This window comes from Cajanus cajan, chromosome 8 (genome assembly GCF_000230855.2).
Source record: "Cajanus cajan strain Asha chromosome 8, NIPB_CcT2T_4, whole genome shotgun sequence".
Taxonomy (NCBI): Eukaryota; Viridiplantae; Streptophyta; class Magnoliopsida; order Fabales; family Fabaceae; genus Cajanus; species Cajanus cajan.
In genome coordinates, this window is record NC_138524.1 from 32,546,838 (window position 1) to 32,560,293 (window position 13,456).

The window sequence follows — 13,456 nt, forward strand, 5'->3', positions numbered from 1 at the left end:
ACACAAGAGATATCCTATCAAAGGCACTAGAATGGATTACAAATCAAAAGCTAAGATTAGAAACAAAAATAAGACACAAATGATGTGGCTGGATAAGAAATTTATATGCAAAAATATTACCAAAACCGAGAGCTACACATACCAAATTTTCACTCCTTTTGGCTTTTTCTTTTGCTTTTTCTTTCTTTTCTTTTTGGCAAAATATTTTTCACTTCTTTTTCTTTTAATGTTCAGGAGTTAAAATTCCTTTTAACACATATAAGTCTCGGATTTAAGTCATTAAAAACTGCAGCAAAAATCTCACACAAAACAAGAGGTGTTCATATGCATTTTGTAACTAGTGCTTCATAATTTTGTAGTGTTTTTAGGTCAAATTTTTAAGCACTCATTCTTTTGTTTTTCTCATGCATTTAGAACACATACACCTCTGTTTGGGCTCTGTTTTAAGTGCCTAAAAAGTGTTAAAAGTTTCAGCCACAACACAAGACTCAAAGAAACCTAATAGGAATTAGTGTTTTACAATTTTTCTTGACAAACTTTTAACAAGACATAAAGGAAACCTAACTCTAGGAAATTTGCTAGAACTAATAGCAAATTATGAACACAATTATGTAAAACAAAAGCACATATAGGTAAGGTTCAGATTCAATAAGAAAATACACAAAAAATTTCGGACACAAACAACACACAAAAAATTAGGTGAACAAGCTAGTCTAGGAATTTTCAACATCAAAAGGACTACACATGACTTCTATGACAAAACAATTGATTCAAAAATAAAACCAATGCAATTTGAATGAAGTCCAATCACGGACACATGTTAAGGAATGGAGAAGACTCAAGCAAATATAAAATGTACAAGCAAAGAGAACCTAAAGCACAACAACAATTGATTCACGGATTAGGAACAAGCAAGAACATGAATCAATTTACTTCTTATGTGACATATAGGATCTATCAAAAAAATTTAGAAAATTTAGATCCATGCAGCAAACACATATTTAGACATAGAAGAAGGAAGAGACAACACGGATTCATACAAAAAAAATTAGAATACCAAACCTCAAGAGCACTAGGCTCTAGATACCAAAACTGATGGAAGTACTTGGAGAGGATTGATATTCTTCCAAGCTTTCCATGCAAGGACCGAAATGCTCCATGAGGTTATCACGTTTTGACCTTGGAATTCTCCTTTGAAGAAGCTTCAATGGAGGAGAAGCACCTTTGAGGAGGTTCGGTTACCTCTTAGAGAGGTGAAGAAGCTTGAAGAACCAAGCTTCTAGGAGAAGGAACTTTGAGAGAAAACTAGGAGAAGTTTTTCTCACGAATTTGACTCTTGAAAATGAGAGAGAATTTCTGAATTCTAAGTCTCATTAATGTCCAAAAGTGAGTACAAGTGTAGGAAAATCAAATATATAGGGGAAGGTAGCTTGTAGGAGAAGCTATCCCTAACCATGGTTCACTAGGAACCATGGTAGGGTAAGCTTTAACTCCCACGGTTTAGGTAGCTTGTAGGAGAAGCCAACCTTGACCATGGTTCACTTAAGAACCATGGTAAGGTTGTCTTAACCTTCCTAGGTTTAGAAGCTTGCAAGGCAAGCTTCAAAACCTAGAGGTGCTAGTTCAAAAATTCGGCCAAGGAGGAGAAGGAGAGCTAGGCGGCCTTTGGGTCATTTTGCTCCTTGATTTAATTTGAAAAATCTTGATTTGGTTTAGTTAGGTTCATCATATGATGATGAGACCTAGCTAAATCAAATCTATGAAAAATTAGGAGCAAAATGAGTCCAATATGTAAAATTTTGCCTAGGCCCAACTCAGGCCCAATTTCTAAACACACACCCTAGCTTTGCTAATTGTCACCCCTTTTTCCCTACTGAAAAAATACAAAATGAATGTATCAACTAGGGAGGTTAAATGGAGCTAAACTCTCCAAGTAGCCTACCTTAAAAACAATATACAAACATTAGGAAAAAACAAGTAAAGTGCCTCACAAATACAAAGGAAAAATAACCTATACAAGATACTTATTTGAAACTATACAATATATACAAGTAGAACTAGGCTTCTCTTCATGATAGAGCATTCCAAATGAAGACTACCTTGGGCTTGGCAAGTCCACTAGTCTTTACAAGGTCCAACTCTTCCTGTATTCTTCTAGCCATAGCTCTGGTAACTGGGCCCTTGGCCCATGGTCTATCACCCTCCATGTGGACGGATCCTCAAACAGCCAGGGGAGCAGGGCAGGAGTGATCCTAGAAGGGCCGAGAGGGATAACATTGGAACAATCCCTGCGCTTCCGGTTCAAAGCCTCGAACAACCAAGCCGAATACGAAGCTTTATTGGCAGGGTTAAGACTGGCCGAGGACATGGGTGCATCAAAAGTCAAATGTCGAACCGACTCCAAAGTGGTGGCCGAGCAAGTTGGTGGAAGCTTCCAAGTAAAGGATCACAACATGATGAAGTATTATCACGCTTATCAAAAAATAAAAGCGGGCTTTCAGGAGGTGTCGGTCGAGCACATTCCACGCGAAGACAATGCCTGTGCCGACCAGTTGGCTCGGCTGGCCGCGACCAAAAAGCCGAGGCACTTGAGAACGATAATCCAACAAGAGATTGACCGCCCTAGTGTCGATGCAGAAGTGGTGGCAAATGTCAATGCCGACTGCGCCGATCAAGACGATTCCCAAGACTGGCGAGCCGAAATCAAAGAGTTCCTCGTAAATGGAAACACGCCGACCGATCCGTCCGAAGCCAAACGGCTAAGAACCCAAGCCGGCAGATATGTTGTCATCGCCGACCAGTTGTACAAACGCGGTTTCTCTACCCCGTTACTCAAGTGCCTCAACTCCGCCGAGGCTGATTATGTGACGAGAGAAGTGCACGAGGGTATATGTGGACTGCATTCGGGAGCGAGGACAACCGTTTCCAAACTCCTACGAGTCGGGTACTATTGGCCGACCATGAACACCAACTGCGCTACGTTCATAAAGAAGTGCCTGCCGTGTCAAAAGCATGGCAATTTGGTCCATCAGCCAGCCGAGCAATTACATTGCATTCCCCCAGCATGGTCGTTCGCCACTTGGGGCGCCGATATACTCGGACCTTTCCCGGTCGCCAAGGGCCAATGCAAATTCCTCATCGTTGCCGTCGACCTGTTCACCAAATGGATCGAAGTCGAACCCTTGGCGTGTATCTCGGCCCATCAAGTCCAAAAGTTTCTATGGAAGAATATTATCACCCGTTTCGGTGTCCCACGCACTCTTCTAACCGACAACGACCTGCAATTTACCGACCAAAAACTAAACGAATTCCTAGCCGGCTTAGGAGTGCAGCACAAGGTCACATCGGTCGAACACCCGCAAACGAATGGTCAGGCCGAGTCAGCCAACAAGGTCATCCTTTCAGAACTGAAGAAACGTCTAGGGAAAGCAAAGGGAGCATGGGCCGAGCAGCTACCCGAGGTGTTATGGCCATATCGATGCACCCCCCAGTCAACCACACAAGAAACACCTTTCCGGTTGGTCTATGGATCCGACGCGATGATCCCAGTGGAAATCGGAGAACCGTCATTCTGCCGAGCCCACTTTGACGAAGCAAGCAACGAAGCCGAACTCCAAACAAACTTGGACACGGTAGAAGAGATTCGTGACCGAGCACTAGTCGTGGCCGAGGCCACCAAGCAACGCTACAAGCGAAGATTTGACAGCAGGGTGAAACCAAGAGAATTTCGAGAAGGAGATCTTGTTTGGAGAGCCACAGGTGAAGCAAGAAAAGATCCGAGACAGGGGAAGCTCGCCCCAAATTGGGACGGACCATTCCGCATCCGACACAACCTAAACAATGGAGCTTTCAAGCTAGAATACCTATCAGGAGAACCTATTCCTAGGACATGGAATTCGACACACTTAAAGATGTATTACAGCTGATGTAATGGTGCACTCTTTTCCTTGACCGACTCTTTTTTCCCTAAGGAGGGTTTTTGGGTCGGCAAGGTTTTTAACGAGGCACTTCATTAATAAAAGTTCAAAATTTCATATCGTTTGTTCTTATTCTGTCTAGGCCGAGCAATACACCCAAATACGACGGGCCTAGCAATACTCGGCCGACGACAACAAAGTGAACTCGTGCCCAACAGGTTTCCCTCCCGAGTACCCTCCTCGGCTAAGGACGTACCTAGGCCGAGCACTATCCCCAACCACGACGAGGCCGAGCAATACTCGGCCGACGACAACAAAGTGAACTCGTGCCCAGCAGGTTTCCCTCCCGAGTACCCTCCTCGGCTAAGGACGTACCTAGGCCGAGCACTATCCCCAACCACGACGAGGCCGAGCAATACTCGGCCGATGACAACAAAGTGAACTCGTGCCCAGCAGGTTTCCCTCCCGAGTACCCTCCTCGGCTAAGGACGTACATAGGCCGAGCACTATCCCCAACCACGACGAGGCCGAGCAATACTCGGCCGACGACAACAAAGTGAACTCGTGCCCAACAGGTTTCCCTCCCGAGTACCCTCCTCGGCTAAGGACGTACCTAGGCCGAGCACTATCCCCAACCACGACGAGGCCGAGCAATAATCGGCCGACGACAACAATGTGCACTCGCGCGCAACAGGCTTCCCTCCCGAGTACCCTCCTCGGCTAAGGATGCGCCTAAGCCAAGCACTACGCACGACCGCGACGACGCCGACCAGTATTCGGTCGATTACGGAGAGTGCACTCGTTCCCTAGGTCGAGCACTACGCGCGATCCGTACCGAGCCCGATCAATCCTCGGTTAATCAAAAGAAAAACACTCGTGCCCTATGCCGAACACTCCGAACACACTGCATCCGAGAAAATCTCGAGTAATCGATCAAAACACGTAACTTCAACCGAACACTCACCAAAACAGTACACTCGGTTAAACACACGAAATATGCACTAATCATCAACACTAATCGCGATATACGTCCACTTGGTCACCCATACAGGTCGGATTATGTCTACATTACTAGGCGCTATAAACATGCAAAAAATCGGTATCAGTTATAGAAATAAGAGTATGGCCGACCAAAACGGCTACTTACAAAAAATTTAAAGTCAACCGTGTCGCCACCCGCCGAAACGGACCTTGGCATTCGCGACGATGGTTGGACTCTTTTTAAGTTTTGAAAGATGGTGGATTGTTAGAACGACTTATTCTCAAACTGAGACCTCATCGAACTAACAATTTTATTAAATGATTCACCAATCCATCTTAATCCCAAGCGGGACCCTCCATGGATTAGTGGTTTTCGCAAAAGGGGGTTCTTGGAGTCGCCACCAATGTTTTACTCAAAACATTGGAAAAAGAAATAAGGCAATTGATTTTCACAAATCAACTTGGCCATTACAACCAGAGTTGGGTAAGGGAGTCGGTTACGTGCGAGGAAGGTGTTAGCACCCCACAACGCCCCTTTCGGGTTCCCTATGACGGATTATTTCATGAATAATAGTGTAAAGTTACTAAATTACCCCTATTTATTAGAAACGATTATAAGTATAATATTTACATGATGAAAGCTTAAACGTGCAATGCAACAATCAAAAAGCGATAAATGAAAGCGGTAAAAGAAAGAATTTGGAAAGAAACCTTTGAAGCGTGCTTTTATAGATTCAAAAAGGAATTAGGAGGCTTTTTGGCGCTCCTTCCCACTACACGTTCGCTCGCTCCTTTCCCTAAAAATAATGTTTACTATGGAAATCAAAGAGATTTCCCTTCGACTTGTTCGAGTCTCAAGCTTCAAGGCTCATGACTCAAGAACTTAGTCGGGTTGGCTCTCAGAGAGGTTCCTAGGGCAGAGAAAAGCTCAAAAACCCAAGAATCCTCAGCCAGAGGGTCCAGAAGTATCAAAAAAGTGTGTGAGGACGTGCAAATGACGTCCTATTTATAGGATTGGGGCGCAATACGGCCTGGGAGGTCAATACGGCCCGTACTAGGTTTTTGAACTACGGTACGGCCGTATTGAATTTGGTACGGCCGTACTGAAGTTCAAAAACTTCAGTACGGCCGTATTGATTTCACTACGGCCCGTACTGAAGTTTTTTGAACTACAGTACGGCCGTATTGAATTTGGTACGGCCGTACTGAAGTTCAAAAACTTCAGTACGGCCGTATTGAGTTCTCTACGGCCGTATTGCAGTTCAAATGGCTCAGTACGGCCGTACTGAACCTCTGGGAGGGTGTATTGAGCTCCAATCCTCGCACACCCTTATTCTAAGCTACTCTAAGACTTCTAGACCTACAAAGAATCATCCTAGGGTCTTCCAGGAGTCCTTCCGGCTGACTTTCCTTCGGTCTTCGAGAGTCTTTGAGCTTTATTTCCGACCCGGACAATTTTAGGGGTCTACAGCTGCCCCCCCTTTACTTAGTCGAACGGCTTTTTGGTGTACCGATTGACAAGTAAAGGAGTTGACCCAATTGTCCGGGGAGTAAGCCATCCTTCCGACTTGTAGTGTCTTCCGGTGGGAAAATTGTTGAGTGGCCTCTCCAGGTTGAGTATTAGTCGTCGCCTCTCCAGGCTCGTTGCATACCTCGGTGTTTCTGACAACCTCGGTAGCGTGAGTTTGCCCTCTCCAGGGTCTGCATGCCTCCATGTTTCTGACGATGTTGGCAGCTGCATACCTCCGTGTTTCTGACGACGGGGTAGCTGAGTACCGCCTCTCCAGGCTCGTGCATACCTCGATGTTTCTGACAACCTCGGTAGCTGCATACCTCCGTGTTTCTGACGACGGGGTAGCTGAGTATTAGTCGTCGCCTCTCCAGACTCGTGCATACCTCGGTGTTTCTGACAACCTTGGTAGCTGCATACCTCCGTGTTTTTGACGACGGGATAGCTGAGTACCGCCTCTCCAGGCTTGTGCATACCTCGGTGTTTCTGACAACCTTGGTAGCTGCATACCTCCGTGTTTCTGACGACGGGGTAGCTGAGTACCGCCTCTCCAGGCTCGTGCATACCTCGGTGTTTCTGACAACCTCGGTAGCTGCATACCTCCGTGTTTCTGACGACGGGGTAGCTGAGTATTAGTCGTCGCCTCTCCAGGCTCGTGCATACCTCGGTGTTTCTGACAACCTCGGTAGCGTGAGTTTGCCCTCTCCAGGGTCTGCGGTTTGCCCTCCCCAGGGTTGCATACCTCCGTGCTTCTGGTCACTTTGGTAGCGTGAGTTTGCCCTCTCCAGGGATTTGTGATGATTTTGTCTCCACAGTCCACGATGCTGCTTCGACGGTTGTTTTTGATTTTGGTGCCGCTGAGGGCTGGATAGCGCAGGGATCCGTCTAGGGGATGTGCAGTTACTCATAGGTTCTTGTGTCCCAACTTTCCATTGCGTAGTTGGTGCCCATTGGGGAAATTCTGATTCCTTGGGGATGCAGACACAAAGATGCTCTTTCTGATGTGAGCGGTGCCTTATGGTTGGCTGACGTCCTTTCGACGGTGGTGGAGTATCCCGGTTATCCTTATTCGGGTGACTCTTTTTGATTTTCTGGTTTTGTTGCCTCTGTGTAGGCTGTTATCCGCTGGGGGATTCTGTCGTATGATTTTGATTGGCCTCTTCTGTTAGGCGGATTATCTTGACGTTCGGTGTTTGGTTGAATACCGAATTCCTCTTGGGGAATGGGTATTGATCTTTTTGGATTTTCCCTCTTTTTTTTTGGAGGAGTGCCTCTGAGTAGGCGAATGGGGATTGAGGATCTTGTGTATCCCAGAGTATTATTTAGAAAGCCTCTTCAGGCTTAGCTTCACTCGTCGCTTGAGTTGGAAAGCTATCTTCCACTGAGGAAGTCTAAGTCCTTTGACTTGGATATTTTGTTTGGACGATTATGCTTCCATTGGGGAATCTTGCTGATCTTGCTCTGATAGCTTTCACTGGGAATTCAGCCCAAAAGTGCAAGCTGAGATGTCTCTGGGGAGTATTATTTCGGCAAGCCTCTCCAGGCTCAATTATTCTGTATATTTGTTGGATTTTCTGAATTTTGCCTTTTTTCGTTGATTTCGGCTTTTTCTGTTGGCTGCTGTCATACACAACAAATTTTACCTATTTTTCTATTTTTATGCGACTGCCTCATGATAAGGTCTTTGAATGTGCAACTAATGTGTGTGTGATGCACAAATGCAAGTTTAATCATTTTGTTAATGTTTTTAGAAAAATGAATGGATCTCCCTATCCTCCTCTTCTTGTTGGAATTTCTGTCGTCGACGCGAGGGAATATTTTTGTGAGCCTTTTACGCAGGAGATTACGGATTTTATAGGAACCCCTCCAACTTTCTTTATTGACCGATTATTAAAGGAATTTCGTACAATTTTTTTTTTTAGAAACACCAATTTAGAGGCATAACCACATGGTCAAGAGAGAAGAGAAATGAATAGATATTTTATTGATATTCACAAATGGTTTTACAGAAAGATATACAAAAGGAATTTCTGAAGAATGGCTGGCCAGGGTAGGCTATATACATCAGGCTTAACAATTATATCTGTAATTGTTGCTCTTACGTTCCCCTAATTTCTTCGGGTGAGATGCCTGAGCCAGGAGTGTAGATACTGCAAGACGCTTGCTTCTAGAAGATAATCACTTGAACCGCCTTTCGGTTTTCGATTCAAGTGATCGTTGCTTGCTTTGTTTTTGTGTCTTATTCTTTTGCCCCTAATTTTTGTCTAGGACGTATCCTAGCGGGGATAAATTCGCCTTTATTTTGCCTAGTACCCTTGTACTGGCGGGCTTTTATTTTGCCCTAACTTTTGCCTAGGACGCCCTTTTCGGGTTTTCATCCTAGCGGGCCTATGCAAGCAACGTCTTCAAGCATAGTACTTCTTTACCACGTCAGCGTTGACTGGGTATCGAAGTTCTTCTCCATCCATGTCCGTGAGGATCAATGCTCCTCCTGAGAAGGCTCGCTTTACCACGTATGGTCCTTCGTAATTCGGGGCCCACTTTCCGATTTTGTCCTTTTGAGCTGGTAGTAATTTCTTCATTACCAGCTCTCCCTCATGGTAGACTCGAGGGTGGACTTTCTTGTCAAAAGCCTTTTTGATCTTCCTCTGATAGGCTTGACCATGGCATATGGCGTTCAGCCGTTTCTCTTCGATAAGATTCAATTGGTCATATCGGCTTTGAACCCATTCTGCCTCGGAAAGTTTTGCTTCCATGATTACCCTTAGCGAAGGTATCTCGACTTCGACAGGTAGAACTGCCTCCATCCCATAGACGAGGGGGAATGGAGTAGCTCCTGTAGATGTGCGTACTGAAGTCCTATAACCATGAAGAGCGAAGGGTAACATCTTATGCCAGTCTTTAAATGAGACAACCATCTTTTGCATAATTTTCTTGATGTTTTTATTGGCTGCCTCGACTGCCCCATTCATCTTTGGTCGATATGGGGAAGAGTTGTGGTGTTGGATCTTGAATTCTTGGCACAGTTCTTCTACCATTTTGTTGTTCAAATTAGATCCATTATCAGTGATGATTTTATCGGGAATACCGTATCTGCATATAATGTTCTTCTTGATGAAGGATGTTACCACCTTTCGGGTCACATGAGCATACGATGCCGCTTCTACCCATTTGGTGAAGTAGTCAATGGCCACAAGGATGAATCTATGTCCATTGGATGCTTTCGGCTCGATGGGCCCAATAACATCCATGCCCCACATTGCGAATGGCCAAGGTGAAGCCAATACATTGAGTGGAGTCGGTGGGACATGAATATTTATGGCATTTTCGCACGTACTGGTAACAATCCCTTTCCATGGTCGACCAATAGTATCCCGCCCTGAGGATCTTTTTAGCCATTGCAGGCCCGGGGATATGGGTACCGAAAACCCCCTCATGTACTTCTTTGATCATATTTTGAGCTTCGACTTGGTCTATACATCTCAACAAGACCGAGTCATAATTTTTCTTGTAGAGGGTTTCACCGACTAGCAGAAATCCCATGGACTCATCAAGCACGGTTAAATAGAGTATTAACGGTCTTCCCTCGACAAGTGGCACCAATACTGGTGGATTGGCCAAGCACTGTTTGATCTTGTTAAAAGCTCGTTGACAATCCTCACCCCAAGATTCGGAATGATTCTTGCGCAACAGCCTGAATATTGGTTTGCACGTGTCAGTCAACTATGCGATGAACCTTGCGACATAGTTCACCCTGCCGAGGAATCCTCTTATCTCTTTCTCGGTCTTAGGAGGAGGCATTTCCATTATTGCCTTCAGTTTATCGGGGTCCACCTCTATGCCCTTTTCACTGACGATGAACCCGAGAAGCTTACCCGACCGAACTCCGAAAGTACACTTAGCCGGATTTAGCTTAAGCTGATACTTGCGAAGCCGGTTGAATAGTTTTCTCAAATATTGGATATGGTCCATTTCGTCCTTCGACTTTGCGATCATGTCGTCCACGTATACTTCGATTTCTTTGTGGATCATGTCGTGGAATAATGATGTTGTGTATTTTACTCATATTTTAGCACTTTAATTCACAAGAATTCATAGCATAATCATGCATATCTTTCATGTTTTTAATAAATTTTTATATCATTTTCCTATTTTATGCTTTTCTTGGTATGTGTTGTGTTTTCTCTGAGCAGGATCAAGATTTAAGAATTAAAGAGGAAATGCTGAGCCACAGGGAAAATCACGGCCGTGATTCTAAATCACGCCCGTGATTCACCAGAGAAAATCACGGCCGTGATTCCCAATCACACCCGTGAACGCCACTGACCCTTCATAGATGTGCTCCAGAGAAGATCACGGTCGTGATTCTCAGTCACGGCCGTGATTCACTTCGCGTCCCAGCTTTTTAAGTTTTATGTTTTATTTTTTATTTTATCTTTGTAATTTTTATCTTGGTAGTTTTACCTTTTTACCCTTTTAGGTTATAAATTAGATTAGGTTAGCCTCGAACGGGGATTTTTTTTTGGAGAGAGTTTTTTAGTTTTTGACACTTGGAGAAGGTTGGGCGCCTGTGCCATCGACTCTAAGGTTTGCTTTTCTTTTATTCTTTTTTTCTTGGAGAACTACTATGAACTCCTGTGAGTAGTTTCCCTTTTTCTGGGATCAGGGCTTAGCCTCTGAGAACCTCTTTATTAATGCATTATTCAGTTTCTTAAATTTATTCCAATTCTTGATCTGTTCTTTTATATTTTATATATGAACTTTAATATTATTGTTTTCATAATAACATTAATTAAGGATGAACTGAGAGGAGAACTTGATTATAATTATGATAAACAATTAATCTTAATTTTCATAATCATAGATAATTAGGGATGAACTGAGAGGAGAACCTAATTATCGGAACCTAAAGGAACAGACTTGAGTGTTAAATCACGAGAGTAGATTTAAGCTTTCGAGGAGCAATAGATTAACAAAGATCTTAATGGGCTTAATTGAACGTAATTACCACGAGAGTAGAGATTAATTTTAATTAAACACATCCTCGTAGCCTGAGAAGGTGCAAGGATTAAATTAGGTTAAGACTACCTTCAAGATGGAATAGAATTAATTAATGAAAATAATAATTCAATAATGTTGGAACTCTTTGTGCGAACCCTAGATTCCAGGAAATCTCCTTATCTTATCTTAAAGTTTTATCTTATTCATTAATTGCATTACTATCTCTTTTACCATCGAATCTGATCTTATCATCTCAAAACAAAAATTCCATCTGTTTTAAAATTCAAATTAAAATACTAGTAATTCTAGGTCAAACACGTAGTCCCTGTGATTCGATATTTATTACTTGACGACAACCGTACACTTGCGGTTTTCCACACATCAAGTTTTTGGCGCCGTTGCCGGGGACTACGTCTCTTGATTTAAATTACAATTATTTTAATTCGAATTTAAAAAAAATAAAAAAAAAAAAAATAAAAATTAAATAAATAAATAATTTATTTTTTTTAGTGTTTACTTCTCCAATTCAGATTTCACGGGTCACTTTCTTTTTTTTTTTTTTTTTGCAGTGCCTTAGGGTTAATGCAAAAGAGATCTCTACGTCTTGGGAAACCAACACCACTTGATCCTGAGATTGAAAGAACTCTCCTGAGAAGGAAAAGAAACCTTTCTAGAGAATTTGACATGGCTGCACAACGAGATAATTTACCGCTTCGGGATTACTCTGCACCCATAGCTCGTGGGATACCTGGAGGGGAGATGCAAACTGGAGCTACTGTACCAGCTTCTCTGGTGAATATGCTCAAGCAGAACACCTTTGGAGGACTACCATCAGAAGATCCTAATGACCACTTAGAGGGGTTCTTGGAAATCTGTGAGACCCAGCAATTTGATGATGAAGTTTCTGATGGAATGCGACTCCGCTTATTCTCACTCACCTTGAGAGATAAGGCAAAGGTGTGGCTAAGAACAGTGCCTAGAGAAAAGATAGCAACTTGGGAATTATGTGAAAGAGCTTTTCTAGAGAAATTCTTTCCTCCTTCTAAAACTAAAGAATTGAGGAAGAAAATCACTAATTTCCAACAAGGCACTGGAGAGACTATTTATGAAGCATGGGAGCGGTTCAAAGGATATCTTCAAGCATGCCCACAACATGGCTTCAACCGTTGGCTTACCATCCAATTTTTCTTTGAAGGATTGGACCAACAAAGCACCATGATATTAGACTCAGCAGCTGGAGGATCTTTCATGGGGAAACCTATTAATGACTGCATGATTATTTTGGAAAATGTAGCCTCAAATCACAGCCAATACAGTGAAAGAGAAGTCACAGCAAGGAAAGGAACTCCGGGGCGATATGAAGTGAACAATATTGAGTTACTCTTAGCAAAATTTGATACTCTTAATCAAAGATTAGACAAGATGGAAAAAGCTAAGGTTAATTCAGTGGCTACAAATCAAGTATGTGACCTTTGTAGGGAACAAGGGCACACTGCAGTAGATTGTACCTCAATTTTTACTGGAGAAAAAGAAGATACTACTGAACAAGTGGCAGCTTCTCATAATTTCTATGACACTCCTCGAAGAGAGAAGAGTAATCCATATTCCAACACATACAACCCTGGTTGGAAGAATCATCCTAACTTTTCTTGGAAGAATAACCCAGTTCAAGGAAGTAGCAATCAGCAACCTAATTTCCGTCCGTCCAATCACTTCATTAATGGGCAAGGAAATCCAGTACAGACACCCTCAATTCAACAAAGTGTTTCAAGATTAGAAAGCCTTATGGAGAATTTTGTCACTAATCAAAAACAGACCAATGATTCAATGGCAAATTCTATTCAAAACCTTGCTGTCAAGGTTGAGAATATTACTCTCCACAACAAGATGCTGGAAAATCAAATTGCACAGTTGATGCCTAGTTCAAACAATTCTCCAGGTAAGTTCCCAGGTAAAACAGTTGCAAACCCAGCTGAAAATGTTAATGCTGTTACTTTAAGGAGTGGGAAGAAATTAGACGGACCTGTGTCTAATCAAAATGATAATA

The 13,456-nt window shown here is 43.1% G+C and overlaps 1 non-coding gene across 1 annotated transcript; it reads right to left on the reverse strand.

The window, feature by feature from the left end:
• Positions 1-12,462: 12,462 nt before the first annotated feature.
• Positions 12,463-12,569, reverse strand: LOC145950988 (small nucleolar RNA R71). The gene has a single exon (XR_014428814.1). It is a non-coding gene; the product is annotated as a small nucleolar RNA R71 (small nucleolar RNA).
• Between the last annotated feature and the right edge of the window lie 887 nt (positions 12,570-13,456).